At 46.4% G+C, this 21,962-nt stretch overlaps 1 long non-coding RNA gene across 4 annotated transcripts in view; it reads right to left on the bottom strand.

Moving 5' to 3' along the window:
* Positions 1 to 21,962, bottom strand: part of LOC132504281 (uncharacterized) — a 38,443-nt gene that overhangs the window by 5,710 nt on the left and 10,771 nt on the right. Inside the window, exons 3-7 of one of the 4 annotated variants that reach the window (XR_009534819.1) lie at positions 17,586 to 17,682; positions 1,551 to 1,645; positions 1,348 to 1,411; positions 1,022 to 1,242; positions 316 to 513 (exon numbers count right to left, since the gene is read on the bottom strand). This is a non-coding gene — a long non-coding RNA (uncharacterized LOC132504281). The remainder of the gene's footprint in view (positions 1 to 315; positions 514 to 1,021; positions 1,243 to 1,347; positions 1,412 to 1,550; positions 1,646 to 17,585; positions 17,683 to 21,962) is intronic. The other 3 variants (XR_009534816.1, XR_009534818.1, XR_009534817.1) reach the window with 3 other exon arrangements.

Below are 21,962 nucleotides of genomic sequence, written 5' to 3'. Positions count from 1 at the left end.
TGCAGAGGCTCGAGCTCTGGCTGAAGGCCTTCCCACACCCACAGCATCTATAGGGCTTCTCCCCGGTGTGCACTCTCTGATGGATGCAGAGGCTCGAGCTCTGGCTGAAGGCCTTCCCACACTCATAGCATTTATAGGGCTTCTCCCCGGTGTGCACTCTCTGATGCATGCAGAGGCTAGAAGTGTGCCTGAAGGCCTTCCCGCACTCTTCACATTTAAAGGGCTTCTCTCCGGTGTGGACTCTCTGATGCATGCAGAGGTTTGAACTATTGCTAAAGCCCCTTCCGCACTCACTACAGACATAGGGTTTCTCACCTGTGTGAACTCTCATGTGAATCTGAAGGTGTGAGCTCCAGTTGAAGGCTTTGCCGCACTCGTAGCACTTATAGGGCTTCTCCACCGTGTGGATCTTCTTGTGTCTATTGAGCTTTGTCGTGGTGCTAAAGTCCTTCCCGCAATCATCACATTTATACGCCTTCTCTCCTGTGTGGTCTCTCCAATGGATATGGAGCTCTGACAGATGAAAGAAACCCTTGTCGCACTTGTCACACTTATGGGGCTTCTCAGCAGTGTGAATTTTCTGATGCATAAAAAGATCTGCTCTCTCAGAGAAGAATTCCCTACACATGGGGCACTTGTAGATCATGTTTCCTATTTGGTATCGTGATTTAGCGGAGAAGATTTCCTCACAACTACTACAGTTACAGGGCTGCTATTTCACAGAGTCTCTCACTTGGCCATTTTGGTGCTTATCTCAGGCTGGCTCTGCTCGGGAGGTTCGAGGCCGGCCTAAGCTCTCCCCTGCCTGTCTTTCTATGGAAGGTTCCTCCCTGCATAGTGCTCCTCACTCGGTATTATTATTGATTAGAAAGTGACATTTACTTCCACGTGGACTCTGTAACTCGTTAACACAGAACTTTCTTTGAGATCCTGAGCTGCCAACATTCCAAGGGGCTCCCAAGGTAGAAACCTTTGCGTTTTTAAGCCCGTGGAATATTCCTCTTGCAGAATAATCTCGTACTTCTCAGTTGCAGGAAAAGGTCTGCACAGTGTCCCCTGTAGCCAAGGGTGCGATACTGCGTGCTGGTCTCGGTCACCAGGAGCCTCCCCTTGCAGAGTCACAATGACATCCTGCCTCCTGCACATCAGACAGGAGCCTCCCGGGAAGCCAGCGCCTTGGGTCCAGGTGTGTCAGTCCTTCCTGGTGAGGATTCCCTACGCAGGTGTCACTCCAGCAGTCTCCTATAACAGAAACATAAATACTTACACTGAAAATGCCTTTCTTGTCCAGAAAATTGCTATGGATTCCATAATTAATTTTATAAACGTGACAGCAGTAACACAGACCTTTTTTGATCTTGAGGAAGGAGCTCTTATCTTCCAGAGAGACGTGTCTCTTGGATTTGCAGGTCTGAAGAAGAGAATTTGTAGATATCATGCTCCTGTTCATAGCCCAAGTACATAATCCAATTACAACCACTTACTGTAATTATCTGAGCAACATCAAGGGAATACTATTGAAAAAGAAAAGAAATCCTCAGAAGACCTACATGTGAGTATGAGAAGCAGCTGTCCTGCATAAAAGGCACACGAAGGAAAACGCACTCCACTTGGAACTTCAGAAGGGAAAATGTTGCTTCTGGAGCTGAAACATAGTATCGAGTCACCTCCCAATCCACAGAAAGAATAAATATATGACAGCATCAAATGTCATTCCCTTGCTTAACTGTCCTCCATGGTTTCCTGATGTACTTAAAATCCAAATCCTTAACCTAAAAACCAAGGTCCTGCATGACCTTGCCCCCAAGCTCCCTGACCTCACGCGTGGCTTGGTGTGTGAGCCGCCTCTCCCCTACGTAAAGAAGGCCCCTGGCTAAGGCTCTATTTTAACCTCTTACTTGATTCCTTCAAAGCGCAGAGAACCTGTAATTATCTTATTTCCTTGCTTCTTGTTCTGTGTCCCGTACCAGACTATAAATGCCAGGAGGGAAGAACTCTTTATGTTGCTCACTGTTACATCCTGGCAAAGGGGAGGTGGGGAGGTGTTTCAGTTAGCATTTGTTGAACGCATCTCCAGAGTACTTTATGACACCGCCTCTCTCCTGCAGACGTGGCCTGCTTTCTTCTGCTACAGCAGATAAAGGTACATTTTCCAGTGCCTTGTTACCAGGCTTTTGATAACCAACATGGGACAAAATATATACCAAACAGAAGGAGAGGAAACAGAAGAAAATTCCAAAATATTCAATCTGAAATCTTTTGAGGTTTAGGATGCCTTAGCCACCTTTTCATGCCCTGTTCTTTATACTCAGTAAGTGATACTTCAATTAATTAATGAAATTAACAGATCTTAAAATAACACTCTCCATAATATGTTTTATATAAATAAAGATAGGGTACACGAGGGATTGAGATTTCTTCAACATTAAAACTGCAAAATAAATTGCACTGTTTCTAGATGGAAGTGTTAGAATAATGAAATTCAACTAGATAAACAAAATTTCAGCAAAAAAAAATATAGTCAATGTCTGAAAAAGTATATATGCATCTATCCTCTGACCCAGTAATCACACTTCTAGAGCTCTATCCCAAGATATACTGCAAACTAGGAACGACTGATGGCCCAGTTTATTGAGGCAGTACTTGTAACAGCAACATTGCCAGCAACCCAAGGCCCGTCCACTGGGGAGTGGCTGAATCAACTCTGGGACTTCATTCAGGGGACTACTGCTCAGCCATTGAAAACAGGGAATGAGGAAGAGCATGATGTACTGATGTGAGTGAACCCAGATAACACTGTTCAGTAAAAAAAAAAAAAAAAAAAAAAAAACACAAGGCATAGAATAATAGCTCAAACATGCTACCTTCTGTGCAAAAAAAGAGGGGATTTAAATATTTCTTTACATGATGTATAAAAGTAAACATGGAGAAGGATAATACAAAATGAATTTTTTATTGAAATATAGTTAATTACAACGTTCTATTAGTTTCAGGTGTACAGCAAGTGATTCTGTTATACATATATATATATTCCTTTTCAGATCATTTTCCATCAAAGGTTATTGCAAGATATTGTGTATAGTTCCCTGTGCTATACAGTAGGTCCTTGTTGTTCACCTATTTTATATATAGTAGTGTGTATACGTTAATCCCAAACTCCTAATTTATCTTCCCATCCCCATTATCCCCTTTGGTAACCATAAGTTTGTTTTCTATGTCTATGAGTCTATTTCTGTTTAATACAAAATGAATTTAAATGGGAGGAAGGAGAAAAGGATGAAGTAAAGTTTCTCTGAATGTAACTTGTGATGTAGTTTTGACTTTGGAGACATATGAATGTTTATAAATTCAAAAAATAAAACTAAATAAACAAGAAAAGCAATCCCTAAATTTTGAAAACAAAATGAAGAAAATGAACCTTAACTTTCAAGTTGGTGACACAGTCACAAATGACTTTTGAGTACAGTAGACTGATCGTACATACTCAGGGGGACATTCTGTCGATAAATAAAGCTGCAAAGAAGTCAAACTTCTTTCAATAGTTTAACTTAGTTATAATAACGGTGGTGTTTTTATAAAGTAGGATAATGCAAATAAGTCATTACGGTAATGTGGTTAGGAACCAAGATTCGAGGTGAAACAAATGAGATACAAATATAAAATCAAAGGTAAGGAAAAAAATCCTATAACGTAAAATTTGACTTAGAAACATCAGTTTGAATTCATATCTTTTTTTTTCTTAAGGCTGTCCATCAAAAAGGCCTGGAAGCAATGACAACCGACAGCAATGGTCCCTTCCCTTATAGACCCTTCTCCACCAAATGGCACAGGGATCCTTGCAGAATGCCTGGTCTCAAGGCCAGAGCAGCACTTTATGAAGTGAGCCTGGGACACCTTGTCATGCCAGAATGTAAGAGAGTCATGGCAAAGGAACACAGATGCCAATTCATGAAGAGACTCCTGCTGGCCAAAAATGGGACAACTAAGCATCAAAAGGAATAATGAATGCAATCCACTGAAACACACTAAATATACAAAACCCCCGAGTTCACAATGACGACAAGGGTTGGGGAGGAGCGGAAAAAGTAAGAGAGGGACAGACAGAGGCAGAGAGACAGACTCAAGGCACTAGACTAAACTGAAAGTTATAGGACACCAATTTTTACCTTTTTTGACACTTGGCAACTAAATGGAAAGAATGAAAAATCCTTCGTCTATGAACTATCTTTCAAGATGATGCAACAATCCAGCTAGGAAACACGCAACCCTAACGAAATGCGTGATTCAGACCCCGGTAAGAAATGGGTGAAAACGTCAGATGAAAGGCTGATCAAGAACGTTTTACATTTTGAGGATCTGGCTGTCAACCCCTGAACCCACCAATCCATGATGTCAGCATAACTCCAAGGGGCCACAGGAAACACACAGCGTCATCTGCAACATTCCTGCCAAGCATGCCTCCAGGATTCATTTTTATTTGAAGGAACTAGGAGGGCTAGAGGAACTAACAGGATACCAGCAGAAAAATATCAAAATGTGACGCAGCCCACAGGACAGCTACCCATTTCTGCAACAAGTAAATGGCATGGAGAAAGGGGGAGGGGGGGTTGGGCTGCTCTAGATTACAAAGACTTGAGATAGAACAACCGTACCAGCCAAATGTAACTTGAAGACCTACCTTCTTCAGAATCTGATTCAAATAGGCCAGCTGCTAAAACGGACAACTGGGGAAGCACCGTTAGGGACTAGGTATCAGATGACACAAGGAACACTGCTCACTGTATTCGGTGTGACAATGCCTCTGCAGTTGTGTAAACAAATGTCTGTATTTTTTAAGATTTATACTGAAGTTTGTAAGAATGAAAGGACATGATGTCTGAGATGTGTCTTAAAATGCTTTGGCCAAAATAAAAACGACAGACAAAGCAAATGAGGGAGGATTGTTGTAACTGTTGCTTCTAGGTGATGGATAAATGATGAATAAGCTAATCTATCTTCCTTTGTGTATGTCTGTAATTTTTCATGATAACAAAACTGGTTCGTGTTGGGAAAACATTCTTTTCCTGCTCCTCCTGCAATGACAAACTGATCCCAGAACCCGGTACATTGCACAGAGGTGAAACTGAACTAAACAGATGCAATCCTCCAATGGCTGTGACTTCCCCAATCAATCCTGAGCACGTGAGAACGTGTGCACCGCAGATGTCACTGGAGAGCAGAGGGAAGGTGACGGTGACAAGCAGGGGACACAGGGAGCAGTGCTGCACTCCGCCCTCCTTCCCTCCTGAGCTAATTAACCGAGACGCCATGCGGTTCTCCTGGTGCCCTCCCTCAGAAATGAAGCAGTGAGGGTCAAGGCATCCATCCAGACTGGCCTCAGGAGAGGCTGACTCTGCTGAGAAGGGTGGAAACACCAAGCTCAGTGATGTGAAACTCCTACAGTTGTCGTACGTGAACTCCCGCCAGAGTTCCTCTGGACGAGGAGTCAGGTACCGCCATTCCTTCCAGGTAAAATGCCTGGACACACATGTAAGTCTCACCACATGAGGGCAAGCTACATTCTGCAGGAAAAAGCTCAAGCAAAAGAACGTCCAGCAAATTTGCCATGTGACCAACCAAAAAACAAAAGGAGGACAAACCACTACCAAGGATCCTCACTGTAGCCTTTCCTAAAATAGCACCTGCCTCACTGCTTCCGTACATACAAAGGAGACTGTAAACCCAGCGAGTAGGTAGATGCCACAGAATTCTACAGATCCCAAGGGCACAATGTCCCCAAGATTCTCTCACTCAAGACGACGTCTCCTATCCAATGTCCCATAATGGCTTTCAAGGGGACAGCCCATTGTTTGACTGTGAGGCCACCTGGGAGACCTGAGGAGGGAGGAACCTTGCACTGAGGTCACCTGGCACTGCCATGGGCGATGTCCCATCTGTCCACGAGACCTCAGGGGCACCCTCAGCAGTACAAGCCTTCAATTTATATTTGAGGAGAACCTCTCAAACAGGAAGGTTAGAGTCTGGCTGAGAAGTGACAGGAAGAAAGCTTCAAGTTGCCCATCTGCCTCAAGTCCCCACCTTCCATGAAAAGAGCCCTCTTCTCTCGCTGTAGTTTGTCCATTAGCAGCTGTGCCTCATCTAAACCTTGTGACACCAAACAATACCTGAATTTGTACCCATCTCCCAGCACAGTTAAAAGTGAGGGATCAGCTAATAAACAACTGTGGCTGAAATGCGAGGAAGTAAAAAAATGAGTCCTAAATACAAAGAAACTATGCCCTGAGAGAATAAAAGCTCTGGGCCCTGGCATTGGAAAGGGTCATCTGGAAACGGAGACGCAGGATTAATGGGCTGGGAGAACGGAGCTGTTGCCCTTTGAGTGCTGATCGGGCCAAGAGCTCTCAATTCTAGACGCAGATTCAACCACCACTGTGCTCAGGAGGTAACACTACTACTGGACTGTGGTCTGAGGCACCGCATCTGCTGCAGTGGCCTTGAATTTCCTTGCAGGCAGATACGCCTGCAGGGAGAGGAGCCCACTCTGGTCACACCTGCAGGGGGCAAAGGTCAAGAGGAAGGTACAGAGGGGGGACGCTGATTTTCTCTCCAAATTTCGGCCTGAATCTGTTGCAGAACTTGAAGGTAACAGTCCCTCCACCCTGGGAGGAAGCTCAGGACACTGGGGAGGGAGATTCTTAATGTGGATTTTGAAAGAGGATTATTTAAACTACTTCTGTATACGCCTTTCACGTATTACTCTCTTTTACACAGCTGTCCCCAGAATATGATCCTGCACAGGAAAAATGGGCGAACTAGTTTTTCAGATTTCTTGTTAAAATGATCCGATGCTTGCAAAATAGAAGGACCCAGGCTGCACAGGGCAGGTGTTGAAGAACGAACAGAAGAGCAGGCGAGCAGGACACCGAGAGTCACTGTCCCACAGGGCCCTGGCGCTGGGCTGACGGGAGGCGTCAGTGTGGCTGCACTCAGCAGAGCCAACCACCCAACACAGAGGCGCAGGCCGGGCAATGGCGACCAGCAGGCGCTCCAGAACGCTGACTCGGATCTGGGTCACACTCGGTACAGGTTGGACGTGAAATCAAGACCAACCACCCTGACCCAGCAGGAGAGAAATCCAGTCACGCTCGTCAAGGAGTTGGCACCAGAAGCCTCGCCCTCAGACCGTACCCGCGCACCAGGCCGGCTGCTGTTGGGTGCTGTGCTGCAGGTCCTTCTACAGTATTATGGTTCCTATAAAGCATTAAATATAAACAACCCCACCCTAGAGTAACAGACTCTTTAATACATCAGTTAAATCTATGTCAACAGAGATCAAACTAACTTCCTATCTAGAACCAGATCTGCCAGAACATGTGGTTTATAGTTCTGTCACTCGAAGGGATAAGGGCACACTTTCTGGGAAAGATAAAAATGAAACAGAATAGGAAAGAAGACATTCCTATGCCTCCAGCCTCAACCAAAAACCCCACCACCAACTGCAGTGCGCTGCACCGGCCATGTGACTCATCTCCCCCACTTGTAGAGCAGGCGTTGTGTCATGGGGCCTGGAGAAGATTCTCAAAGATAACCAAAGTGCCGTAGCTCAGATGATGATGCCCTAGACTAGTCACTGTGAAATATAAAGACTCCAAATCAACTTCCAGGTCTCTTAATTACTGGGAAGTGTTTTACGGGAAGATCCCTGTGTTCCCAGCTGCCCTAACACATGTTGGTTCATGCCATGTTGTTTAGTGTTTGATTTATAAATGATACTCAAGAGAATCCAGAAGCAGGCCTAGAAGAAAGTCACCACTGATGCAACAGTCCTGGAAATTGAACTCAGATGCAGGATCGGCACATGCGTGCATGCAGGTATACGTTCCACAAACATGTGGCACCCAGCATTTGTCAGGCAGCGGGCTACACTCTGGAAGATCCTATGAAGAACAACACAGCCACGGCTTCTGCACTCGTGTGGTTTACAGTCTAGGAGGGGAAGGAGACAGGCCCAGCATCATGCAAGTGGTGCTGTGGCCGAGCAGGCCCCAGGGACACAGCAGCACGAAGGGGGGCATACTAACTAGTCTTTCGTGACAAGGAAGACTTCTAGTAAACTCTACTTTTAGACTGAAACCGAAAGGACAAACCGAATTAACCACGAAGGGTAGGAGGACAGAGGGTCTTGGCCTAGAGAAGGGCAAGTGTCTAGAGACAACCAGGACCACCAAGCCTAGGAGCACACGTTCAGCATGTGGAAGGCAAAAGGGGGGCTCTGCCCTTCTCTTACCTCTACCAGATTATGATGTGAAAGGACACTTCCTTAGAATAAAACTGTAAGGTTCAAAATCAAAGGGGAGTGGGCAGCAATGGAAAAGAATGTTCCGTCTGGAAGTGAGAGGGGAGGCTTTCTAATTGATCTGTAGCTTCTGCTGTGGCCACCTCAGCCGTAGGAATCCCTCCTCAGAGCCTGGCCAGTGAGGGAGTGTGGCTCATTCCCGCGGGACCAAGACAGAGCCTGCCTGCGTGTCACAGCCTGGGACAGGGTGGGGAGCATACAAAACTCCACTCACCCGTCCCTGCCACCCCCCTTCCCACAGCAACGGTGACTCCACATCTCCCGAAATCATCATAAACCCTGCCAAGGGATCACCTGCTAGAGCAGTCGGAAGACTACATGCCCCCTAACGGGCCAAGAATATGAAAAAGCTCCAGCCTCACCCAGAAGTCCTGATCGCTAGAAAACATTCCAAGAAGAAATAAGATTCCACTCTTCCTCTACACTCGTCAAAGCCGATGAAAACCTACAGTCAATCCGACAGCATGATCCTGAGAGCGTGAGTCTCTGTGTAGCGCCAGTCCCGCTTCCCCAGCTGCCCCCACTCCTTCCAACGCTCAGCCCACTGAAAGCCGCCTCTCACCCCGAGAAGTAGCACTTTCTGCCAACCTTTTTTATCCTGCAAAAAACACACATTTGCCAGCTCTTCCACCAACAGTGTGACTTTAAGCAACTCACTTAAGCCTAAGACTCAATTACCTCAAACGTAAAAGAGAATTGATACTCATATCCATCTCTCGGGGCTGTTACGAAAATGAAATGAGACAATGCACAAGCCTAGGCCCCATAAACTCTCCCCCATCCTTCCCTCAACTCGTTGAACATCGGGAAGGCATGCTGTTTACTGGAGGGTGGCTTCAGGAACCTGCAGTGCTCAGCCGTCAACCTGTCACCTCCCAGCGTCCATACGCTTTCCTGACTGCAAACTCACTTCCTGTTCGGGATCACCTCTCCCTGTCTACGCAGCACTGATGGGCCAATAAATCAGGGTGCTCTATCCTCCCACAGTGAAAACCGAGTCCCCAGACCTTCCCCTCCTGAGTTGGGGGAAATGCTAATAAATACTGGCTACAGAATGACAAAGAAATTCTTTTCCCTAAAAACTCCTCTTGTATCCAATTTCCTAGCTCAGAGTCAGCTGGGTTTGCCGTGGTATCCATCTCTTCCTTCTCCTCTGTCCCTGCTACGCACAGAAATGTTAAAGTCTGCTCTAAAATACATCCTTCACATTCTGTTTTCCTCACTCACTCCAGGTTCAAGGCCTCTCCTACAACACACTAAGCCAAGAGCCTGACGAACGGCCTGGTTCACCTTAAAACCATGCTCCAGCAGGCGCGCTAAGTCAGATGCCTTCTGGGATCCAGCAGGGAACATAACCGTGTGCTCTTAACCGTGTCCGGCTTAAGACATCAGGGGCCAGGGGGTCCCTCCCACCTACTCCCCTTAAAAGCATTCATTCCTACAAATAAAACGTCAGCAGGCTGAAATCAGTCCACCAGCCACAAGTTGAGTCTCTTGCAAAAAACCCAACTTGTGAGCACGGGATACTGAACAACTGTCCAACCTCGGGAAGCTCAGTTCTTTCCAGTTACTGTCGTAGACCAGCAGTTCTCAAAAACCAAGACTCTTGGGGGTTCCAAAACCCTTATAAAACAAGATCAAAATGATTTTCAAAATAACAGTAAGATGTAGTTTACTTTTTTCACTGTGCTGACACTTGCATGGAGGGTGCAGAAGTACTGGCTGGTAAACTGCCGACTCCTCAGGCCCCTCACACAGAGCCCTACGGCAGAGGCACCAAGTGATACCTGTAGTCAAAGTGTTCGTCACCTCCAGGGGCTCACAGTAAGCCAAAGTTTCACTTAAGAATATCCTTGGGCTTCCCTGGTGGCGCAGTGGTTAAGAGTCCGCCTGCCGATGCAGGGGACACGGGTTCATGCCCTGGTCCGGGAAGATCCCACATGCCACGGAGCAGCTGGGCCCGTGAGCCATGGCCGCTGAGCCTGCGCGTCCGGAGCCTGTGCTCTGCAACGGGAGAGGCCACAGCAGTGAGAGGCCCGCGTACCGCAAAAAAAAAAAAAAAAAAAAAGAATATCCTTGAAGAAGCAATAAAAAAATAATTTTACTAAAATCTAGACCCTTTTATTATATTACATTTATGTTAAACATGTTTATTACATTGATATGAAATACATACAAATATATTTTCAATGTATATTTATCATATTCTAGATTAAAATGGAAGCATACCAGGTCGCATACCCAAGGGCAATGGTTGCCTAAAGGAAAAGCACTTGTACAAATGTAACTGTCTGAGCTGTAAGCTGAACCGCCTCTTCTTCTCGACAGAACATCATTTTTACTTGAGTGATTACACACTTGCTATGCAGACTTAGGTGCTGGACAGACATCTCAGATAACAGGAAACTGATGGTATTTACTGCCAACTGTCAAATCCGAGCTTTCAAGTGAAAATTGGGATTTTGGAAAACTCCTGTCACCATGAGCTCTCCAGCTTCCTGAGACTTGAAGACTTTCCTGATGAGACTGACAGCAACACTTACCATGAATTTTCTGATATTACATGTAATGGAACATATAAACATTCTCAGGATCTGCAAAAAGTGAACCAATGTTGCCCAAATGACCAATGTGTCAGGTAACAAATCATTGTGGGTAAAAGATCTATTCAAAGTACAAAAGAGACTAGGGATTTTTAACATAGCACAGTACAAAAGGTTCACTGATAGGACTGCACACTGCAACTAACCTGTAGGAACCTACCACTTGTCAAGTTTCGGTATCGTGTCACAAATGAACTCACAATTACCTGAAAAGGCTACCGAAATCCCTTTTTCAATTCTCTTGTCTGTGAGGCTGGATGTCTTCATCTACTTCAGCTAAAACAACATATTGCCAGAGATTGAACACAGAAGCGGATGTAAATATTGCCACTCTTCCTAATAAATGTTTTCTTGTTTTAGAAAATAGCTATTTTTCATACAAATGTAATTTGTGTTAATGTGTAATGAGTCTGTCATTATTTTTTAATTAATTTTTTTGTGAAGTTTTAGTCTTCATTTCTATTATAAGCATCAATGCCCATAACCCACACAGACAGAAAGCTCTTTGAGGTCCTTAAATAACACTTCTTAAAGCGTAAAAGGATCCAAAGACCAAAAAGGGGTTGAGATTCCATCTCAAACCGACTTTTTTTTTTAAAGCTGAAAGTATGTGAACAAACTGTAAGATGAACACTTACTTATAGCTAGTAATTTCCATCATCAGCCATCATTATTCTGGTTGTAAGAAAAATACCCTCCAAATTCCTCTACAATAACCCCAAAGTCAAGTTCCGTACATGAGAAGACTAAAAGGTGAACACTACAAGAAATAACTCTTTACCCAGAGAGATGTTTTATAAAGGATTCAGAAATTATCCCATTAGGCAGAAGTCACTAATGTGTTCCTCTAAGACCTTGATTTCGGTTCCAAGGCCTTGTGATTCTTATTATCCTATATGGTTCCCGGACATAATGGATGTCCCTGTTCATGGACAGAGAACATGGAACGTGTCCCCAGCATGGCTAGGAACTCGTCCTTCTCACAAACCATCAGGAAGTCCCACAAATCAACTCACTCAGATAGTAATTGGGCAGTGGTATGCTAAGGAACCTCTGCTTGGCCCTTTTCTACAGGCCTCGGCAACAAAAAATAAATGGAAAGGCTGTTCAGGTCCCTGGTGCCTGCATGCTGCAGAGGAACAGGGCTAAGAAGTTCAAGGCCATCCCCCGTGTGCTGCAGGGACCTGGGCACACGACAGAGGCAGCATCTACCTCCTTGTTAATCTCACTACCAGAAAATTCCAGTCTAAACTACACATAACAGGGTATAGCTGACCTAGATACTCAAGCTCCACAGGCCCAGTCCACCTCATCTCTGCTCGGCTACCTGTCTCAGAATAACTTGATTATAGCAGTCACTTGTAACGCATCGATTAGGACTGTGAATGTCAAGCCCACTCTATTTTGCTCCTACATCACCATCGGTCCTTGAATAGAAGATATTAGCGGCCTGGAAGACACCCAGGCTGGCTGCCCAAAAGGCCCTTCCTATTTCCCACACTTTTCCCAGTACGTCACTTCTCAAGCTACCAGGGCCGCTTCTCCTCATTACAGTCCCTCTGCACGGGCCCCGGGCCACCTCTACGGTAACGGGTCACAGGGAAGTCCACCTTGTAAGGTCCTAGCCCTCTCACCTTGGTGGCTGGCTTCCCCCAACACTCTATGGCAGCCCCAAAGGCCTCCAGCTAGTCCGCTCCCCACACCTCATCTGCCCTCAATGACAAGCCCCTGCAAGGCCCAGCTGCGGGCCGCGTTCCTGAGGTGTGCTTCTCACTCACAGAGGTGAGAACGCAGGCTTCCTCATCCTCCAGGCTGACCTCAGGAACGGGAAGCTGGAGGCAGTCCAAGCTGAGAGGGGAGCCTCGCTTACAGTGGCTCAAGCACGCAGCTCCCTCCGGGGCCTAAACCTCCCGGGGCCAAACGCCCAGCCTCACAACACGGTCCAGGCTTCTATCCACCTAAGGGCCAGTTCAGGTGCTCACGCACTGCACCTACTCACTGGCGTACCACACGCTTCGGAAAACCACAGTGGCCTCAAAGCAGGCTCCTGAAACAGTCCGTCAGTCACCGGCCACTGGCTGCCATTCATGCGGCGTCTACTCAGTAACCTGCCCTGACCCCTGTTCCAACACTCCCCGACCTGGCGCTCAAGCAGCACTTCCTGAATCCACCACTGATAATCAGCTGCCTTGGTAATTTATAGGGACAGTTTCCCTGAGGGCACTGAGGCCAACTTTTTAGGTCAAAGGAGTTTCTGAGTCTGAGCAGGAGTCTCCAACTCACCTTTAATGACAACAGTGGGTTTTACATCACTTCTGATGCCTTCCTCTCTGCTTCCCTGCCACCAGTGGGCGAGAAAAGACTCCAATCCAGTGTGACCCCTGAGCACTAAAAGAGAGCCCCTGCCACTGGCTTCCTCAGCCGCTCACCCAGGATCTCCCAGGGGGCCACCTTATCCCTACCCCGACCACATTTCCTACTTGGGGCCCCACGTGTGTGGGCTCCTCTCTCCCTGCCCCCTATTCCTGCCCACACGTCCTGAAAGTCCTAGGTTCCCTGACCTCGCGCCTAATAAAGTTCTCAGTGGCTAAGGATCTGGGCTCTGGGTTTTAATGATCCGTAGGGAAGCGAGCTGCTTTGCTCCTGTCCTTGGGACAACTGCTCTTCGTGTGACTTGGTTTAATGACTCCTAATGGAAAAAAGATAAAAGACAAAAGAAACCGCGCCTGATTTTTCTTTAACTAGAAATTATCTCAGAGGCTATGAAATTAGGTCTGGAGAAGGGCAACAAAAAGTATAGAGGGAGTGAGGCCAAGTTTTCTTCTGAGTCTGAGAAGGAAGTCTGAGAAGGACAACTGCCTGTGTGATTACGGTGATAAAGGATGACATAGGTATATACTCCTCAGCTTCCCTCCAGCCCAGTCCTCCCACAAAAATGACCTCTGGAATGACACAGCGGGGCGTGGGCCTGGCTCTGCCGCTTGCTGTGACCCCGGGTGATCTAAGACTGACCTGTAAAAATATGGATAATCGTGTCTACGACCCTTTGCTGTGATAATTAAAGAAGATAATAAGTGTGAAAGTACTTATCAGAGTGCCCACAGCTTGGCTGAAGCCAAATAAATGCGAGTTTCCTTATTTCCCTTATTTTGACTAGTGCATGACACACTCCTTCATTTGCCTCATCTCACAGGCAGAGGCCTCCCAAGACCCCCCAGTGTGTCTCCCAGTAATTACGGTTCCTCCTCTGCTCCAAGTCAAGCGCTGCTTTCACACCTTCGTGTCTGTCTCCTGCACCTCCCGCTTCTACCCAGCAGTTTTTCCTTCTTGACTCTCTATTCATAGGATTGTCTTAAAATCCTTGACTGCAGTGACATTTCCTCACACTCTGGACTCCACCACCACACCACCTGTTTCCTGCTCTTCGACACTGTACACAGGAACGCCCAAGGAATGGGACACGATGTGATTTGCTTCACTGATAGCCCCTATGTGAGTACCACATATAAGGCCCAAGTTTACCTTATCTAGTAAATGTGTAACATCTATATACATTAGGAATCATAATAATTTGGTGGGTGGAACACTGGGCTTGCAGTAAGAAGTTCTAAGTCCAAATTCTTGATCTGACACTGAACAGCTGTGTGGGCACAGATCACTCATTCTCAGCCTCAACTCACTCATCCAGGAAATGGATGGTCAGATCCACTGTTAGTCATACAGATGCTCACCCTTGCTCTCATCACGGGGCTTAAGGGCCTCTGCCTCATTCTGTCCCCAGGAAGGAGCAGCAAAGACCGGGAAGCAGTGGGGGGTATGGGAGGGGGGACTGAGAACAAAAGCTTTTCGGGACACAACAAGGATGCTTAGAGAGTCAATGCACGTAAGCACTACAGCCTGTAAGACTGTGCCCTCGCCTGCATAACCTGCCTTTTCCTGTCCCTTCCCTTTGGCTGATTCCATTGGCTTTGTCTTCCTCAGGGGACCAGCCTTTCACAACTGGGCCAGGGGATTCCCCTGCTCCAAGGCCTGCAGGAGTGGGGCCGGGGCAGGGCCGGGACACCAAGCACAGCAGGCTCAGGTCAGAGGAGCTCTAATGCGCAGTGAGAATGACTCTCGTTTTTCAGACTTGATTCCTCCTCATACTGCTGGAGGAGTAAGACCTACAGGGACAAAATCCATGTTCGGGCCTAGAAGAAAAAGGACCAGAGACTAGAAAGCTCAAGCCACCCTCAGGGAGAAGCAAAGGAAATACCTGAAGGTCACACAGGGCCTGGCCAGCTAAAGGAAGGATACACACAGACTGGGCCCAGGAGACCGCGACAGAAATGAAAAGTGGATTTTTAACAGGACTGTCCCCAGTGACGCTGGGATTGGGAGTATAACGGTAGTTGGCAGGTCAGAAAATTAGAGATTTGGGATTCTGTTTTTTTTATGCATTTTTAAAATTGTGGTTAAAACTACATAATAAAATGTACCATCTTAGCCATTTTTCAGTGTAGAGTTCAGTAGTGTTAAGTATGTGATGTGCACATTATTGTGAAACCTCTCCAGAACTTTTTCATCTTGCAAAACTGAAGCTCTGTACCCACTGAACAACTCCCCCTTCCATTCTGCTTTGTTTCTATAAATCTGACTGCTTTAAATATCTCAGATCCTGGCTATTTTTATACCTGGGCCACAACCTGTAACTTGTTCTGTCTGGCAAACCAAGGTAGGTACGTATGGGCGTGACAGAGCTGCGCAGCAGGCTCACTCAGGAAGCGCGCACTGCAAGAGCAGCTGACTCCTACAGCCACACAGAGACAAGCATAATCCTACAACCGCACAGGCCATGGCCATCAGAATTCAGGATTAGCATGGAGAGAAATGCATCACCACCCCACTCTCAAAAAGAGCCAGGGAATGGTTACAAAACCCAGTGCAGAACGTCAGCATTCAGGCTTTTGACCTGGTAGGACTAGCACCTGAGGGTGATCAGTGCCATTTTGGAAACATACGCTATTAAACACTACTAACAAATTTGGCCAGTGGTCCCAGCGAACACTCCTCACCTCCAGGAACTCTAGGCAGAAATGTGCATAGGACTGAACCAGAAATACAAAACACATGAATACTTCATCATTAGCTAGGCCTGTGAATCCCATTCCTGATGCAGCATTCCACAGTGGGGCTAGATCACATGGAGAACTCCTTTTCCCTCTGTTAGTGGTAACCTTGAGCTTGAGACCAAAGTAATTATGGGCAGAACAGGAATTCATAAACTACTAGGCCTGTATCTCAAGTCTTACTACTCATAAAAAAGGAGGCTGACTGAGGGGACCCAAGACAACACCAGAGAGAATGGAGCCAGAAAGGGACAGAGAAGAGAGAAAGATCATTTGCCACCATGCCCAGGTAGACTCGCCCAGGCTTCCAGACAGGGCCGTGGCCTGGAAGTCAACCCAGCACCCGGAGGAAGAGAGGAGAGCAGCCTCTCTTCCCCTGGGCTGGTCAGGAGCAGCCCCAGCCTTCCCACCCTGCCAAGTAGAGTCAGGAAAGAAAGACACCACACCTCCCCACAGGCTTAACCTTCTCACTGTGCACGGTAACTACAACCACTACGGCAAAGGCCACTGAAATGTCCTTTATCTCACTGAGTCAGTTCTCCTCGTGCAGGAGGGACGTGAAGTCAGGGCAGGGAGAGGCCCAGAGCTGAGAACTCAACCTCTGGCAGTGAGGGAAAAAGATGAAAAGCCACATGCCCCAGGCCAACAACCACTGAGACAGGGTTCTCCTTCCTCTTGCTGCCCAGCCATGCATAGCAAGAATGTAAAGTTTTATCATGAACGTAAACCACAGCGATCCAGGCTGCGTGTTCAACTGGAGTATTCTGGATTTCAGCAATGACCAAATAAAGAGGAACAAATACCTGTCCTATGTAAAATATATGTTGTCTTCTTGAGTCAAGCTGAAGGAAAAAAAAATTATTAAAAAATGATCACAAATCCAAAGGCTCAAAAGAAAATGAAGGGAAAAAATGCTTGTGCTGGAAACACGCTGCTCTCAGAATCATGTCTGCACAGAGACTGATGTAACAGAGTCCCCAGTAAGAAGACTTTCAGGAACTCAAATTTAAGGAGAAAGCTGCTGTTCAGACTTTGGAAGAAAACACCAGAAACTTACGGAGTAACAAACTCAGCTTAAAAACAAGTTGTGATATCTCAGTGAAGACAGAACCAATGGGAAAGAAAACCAGGAGGGCATCAGTCTAAAAAGCAGGTTTCTGGTCCCGAAGGCCTTCAGGACAGCAAAGGAAAATGGAACAGAGAGAGCGAAGCTTTAGTAGCCAATGGCTTACATGAAATCAAGAAAATCAAACTCCAGAGGTACAAAGAGGAACTCCAGATGGGACAAAGGTGCTTCTGCTGTCTTCAGAGTTAAGGAAAGTTGTCTAAGGCCTAGAGACCTCAAAGCCAGAGAGAGGCAAGAGCTTTCTTAGAAAAATCATGAGACAGGGAGACTTTCTTCCTCACTGAGTCCGAAAGGGAACATGCTTAGAAAAAACTCCAGAGACAGTTTCGGTTTAGAAATAGTTGAGGGCGATTCTCCATCGAGGAAAACGGTCAAACAAGGGGAAAACTTACCACAGTGACAGAAGTCAAAACCCCCAAGACATTCCAGAAGAAGAGGCAGAGGCAGGGCCCACAGTGGCTGAAGGGCAACAAAAGCCTCGGGATCCTGCTGGGTTAGAAACATGCAGAGAGAAAAGTAGAAGGTTTGTATTATGGAGAATTTAGGATCACAAAGCTTTTTGAAGAGCTGACTATTATACATGTGGGGTCCCAGCTCAGAAGATAGGTAGACCCACTTATATTTAGGATTTATATAAAAATATGGAATTCAAGGCCTATAGGGCCAAACAGAGGATGAGAAAGCCTGAGAAACTCTAGAAAGGAAATTCCAGGCAAGCCTGCACAACTGCCCTTCAAGATATAGGAATTCTAGTATCATAAGTAGCCTCTTGATAGGAACTTTATCCAAATTGAGTTTTAGGTTCACACTGGATACTGAGTAACTGACTCGGATTGGCTGGAATCCTAGAGAGTCTAAAATCAATACTGTTTTTCTCACTTATTTTCCAGGTGAGAGGCTGCTGAAGGAGCAGAGACTAGAGGCGGGGTGAACGAGTTCATACCCTGGTTTTACCACACGCTAGCTGTGCAAACTTCACCTAAGAGATTAAGAGTGGGGTTAATGGAGATAATAAAAGGCAACTGACCTTGAAAGGTAACATTATAAGGTAGTTTAAGGGTTAAATAAATTAACGCATGACAAGTATTTAAAACAGTGCCTATGGTCTTCCCTGGTGGCACAGTGGTTGAGAGTCCGCCTGCCGATGCAGGGGACACGGGTTCGTGCCCCGGTCCGGGAAGATCCCACATGCCGCAGAGCGGCTGGGCCCGTGAGCCATGGCCGCTGAGCCTGCGCATCCGGAGCCTGTGCTCCACAATGGGAGAGGCCACAACAGTGAGAGGCCCGCGTACCGCGAGAAAAAAACAAAAGAACAAAAAACAGTGTCTAGAAACTGTTAAGGGCTCAACGAAGTTTAGCTATCATTATCATTATTTTATTTATTCCATCTACTTCCTCCCCCCTCTGCTATATTCTAAAACTGCTAAGAGTAGTTTGGGTATAGATTCCAAGATGTATTTTAAAGTTCGGGGAACATCTCTTTTCCTTGGGAAGTGATGACACATTAAGGGAGTTAGGGATCAAACTGCTGCCATGTTAACATTCGGATGCAACATTCTCCTAAATTTGGGGAATCTAGGGACGGTGCTAAGTTACTATATGTCTATATAGCTCCCCAGAAATCTGGGGGGAAGGAAACATGCAAATGATACGAGGTTGGAGTTAAGCCAACTCTGCTAACATCTATCTGAAGCAGCTCTATCACTTCAGCAGAAACCACTAACATGAGAAATGGAGTCCTACAGACTGCCCTGAGTGACCCTGCAACATCTGAAACTGAATCAAATGGGGAGAAAAAGGAAAACCGAAAATGCTTTCAATATATTTAGGGATTTTAGTTTCTAAAATGGGAACAAAGGGTTGACTCAGAATGAAGGTTGTTAATAGGATATACTTTAAAGGGCAGGAATTTCAAATGGTTGAGAGGGGGCCAGGTTTTTTCTTCCTTGCTGAATTACACATGCCAGTCATGGTGCCTGCAAATCCTACAGATGGGAACGGCCTCAGCTTTAAGGATAGGCCCAGCTGCTGCAGACCATATAACCGCTCCATCTCACCTCACCACAAGGTCTTAGACTACGTGCAGACACCTGACCCATGAGCTTAACAGTGACCTCTGCTGTGGCCTGGAATAACAGTAAAAGCTGCAACAAAGTTGTATTCCCAATCTCTCTCTCTCAGGAATCTAAACAATATTGAAAATGAGGTGATTAGCCAGGAGACATGAAGCTGAAAGGTTACTAGGTACAAAGGAACTGGAGCGGTCGTGAGCAATCACAGCAAACCAGAGTCATGAGGAAGTAGATTCTCTAAGTAAGGTAGAGAAAAGATAGATGGGATAGGAAAAAAGAAAAAACCAGATGGCAGCAAGAGGAAAAAGACAAAGGAAAGACAGCTGCCTTGAGACCTCACTGTCGATAGGAGAGACTGCTTGTCTCCGAGCTGACTTAGTTAACGACAGTTTTCTGGCCCAGGTGCATCCTTACGCCATATCCCGTTTCCTAAAATGGAATGGATCTCTGCTCCTTGCAACAGAAAATCGCTAACTAAAACAGTTACTTCAGCTCCCCTGAGGATGGAGTTTTCCCAGGAGGCAGCTCGGTGCCTCCAACCAACAGACTCCTGGCAAGTCCACCCCAGCCAGACGTGCCTAGATGTCGCAACAGAACTGGGGGGGGGGGGTCTCATTCCCTAGGCTCCTTCGGCACAGACCCTAGGGCTTACGAGCATCTCAATGGCCTATGAAAATGTTTGAGACCTGAAAAAAATACTTACTGGATGTAAAATATGAAAATAAAATCATAAAATCAAAGTTAATAAATGTTTAATGCCTACAACTAGTCTAATGAAGCTTAACTCACAGTTTTGTATAAGCTAATTTCATGTGGGATGTGGGTACATTTTTTTAATACGTTTGATACGTGACATGGTAAAGGCCACCGAAGATAAGAGTGCTGAGGCCTTCTAAGGACTGCAAACCAGTCCCGCGGAAGGAGACATGCTTGGGTGTAAGCTGCAACCCGCCCACCCTGCCCTCCGCAGAAGTTTACACTTAAATATTATGCCTTACTACTCAAAACTGAGCAGTCTGAAGTTAGAACTCAAGCCTCACCTCCCAAATTTAAACACACTGTAACTTTGGCACTCCTGAATTAGGGGTCTATTATTTTTTCTTAATGTAATATTTTACAAAAATGAAGCCAAACAACTTCTACTAGCCATCCTATTAGTTTTACCAAAAAGAAGGGAAAACATGTTATTCAGGCTACAAATGGTCCTGTATGTTTGAAGGACATCTGTCAGAATAATAAATCAAAAATTGGTCACATTTACTCTCTCCTTGTGCAAGAGTCACCATGAATGTCAGGAACAGATCCAAACATTCTCTCCCATTTGGCCAGATTCTTAATCTGAGAAAAACAGGAGGTAGTTCAGAAGTTATATGAGATTTAAATCTTATACCTGTAAAAGCAGAAAGGCAAATATAATTCTCCTTCCACAGTCACTGCTGATTAGGGCTCTCACTGGGTGAGCACAGAGAAGCTCACCGTCTGTTCCAGCTACGACCGCTGCCCTCTCCCCACCTTCTCTGCTGGCCTTCCCTGCAGACCTCTACACTTCCCGGTCCTGCCCCCCACACACCCACTCCCCCTTCTATACCCCACCCCCACAACGCCTCTTCTGCAAAACTGTTCCCTGGGAGTTCCCTGGCCGTCCCGTGGTTAGGACACTCTGGGCTTTCACTGCCGAGGGCCCGGGGTCCAGTCCTTTGTGAAGGAACTAAGACCCTGCAAGCTGTGTGGTGCAGCCAAACAAAACTGAAAAACCAACCAAACAAACAAAACCATTGCCCTCCTCGTCAGAGCGCAAGGCCAGACCCTTGCTCCTGTTTCACTCTTTGACCCTAAGTTACACACGTCTCCTCCGTCCCCAGTTCCCTGCACTTTCTCACCTCTCCTCAGGCCTTGCTGAAGGCATTGACCATTTCTTTTATTCCTTCTTTCTAAACACCAGTGTCCGCTAAAGGTACATCCTGACTCCATTTTTTTTTTAGCTCAACCACCTGCCTGGCTTGAATGAGAACCATTTCCATGATGACAATTCCACATTCTCTCATAACAGGAATATTTCCCTATCATCCCACAATGAACTGAAAATCACTAATTCGCCATATGAAGTCCCTATAAAAGGCAACATCTTCCCCCAACAAGTCTCCCAGGCTGGGAGCTTTAAATCCAACTCTCTGCCCCTCCCCACCCTACACATCTTTCCATTTCATCTGATCTCTGCTTATTTTCTCCTCTCAGCGTTTAAACCAACGCTAAGCCTCTTCCGTCTTAAGGAAAACCCGTATTCAATCCTATGCCTTCTCTAGCTGCCATGCTCTCTCTCCATTTCCCCACCCAGGCTTCTTCAAGGCTTATCTTCCCGACTTCTATCGCTCCACCTCCCACTTACTCCTCCACCCATCACTACGCCACTGAAGAGCCTCCGGGCGCGGCCTTCATCTCGCAGGACTCTCCCTCTGCGACTCCGCTCTCACCACCACAGTCTTATGCTCAGCCTGCTGAAGACTCCTGCTCCCCCTAAGCACCGGTGCTCCTGTGGGCTCCACCTCAGCCCTCGCTGCTCCCCACTTACACCCCCATCAGGCCAGCCATCCAGTCCACGCGTTCTCAACTCGGGCTGTTAAAGAGAACCTTTTGTAGGAGTTGTTTTAACCGTGCAGAACGCCTCCAGAGGGCGCTCAAACACTTGCTCAGAAATCT

This window comes from Lagenorhynchus albirostris, chromosome 14 (genome assembly GCF_949774975.1).
Source record: "Lagenorhynchus albirostris chromosome 14, mLagAlb1.1, whole genome shotgun sequence".
Classification (NCBI taxonomy): Eukaryota; Metazoa; Chordata; class Mammalia; order Artiodactyla; family Delphinidae; genus Lagenorhynchus; species Lagenorhynchus albirostris.
Note: the sequence above shows the minus strand (reverse complement) of the source record. Positions and strands in the feature narration are given on the sequence as shown.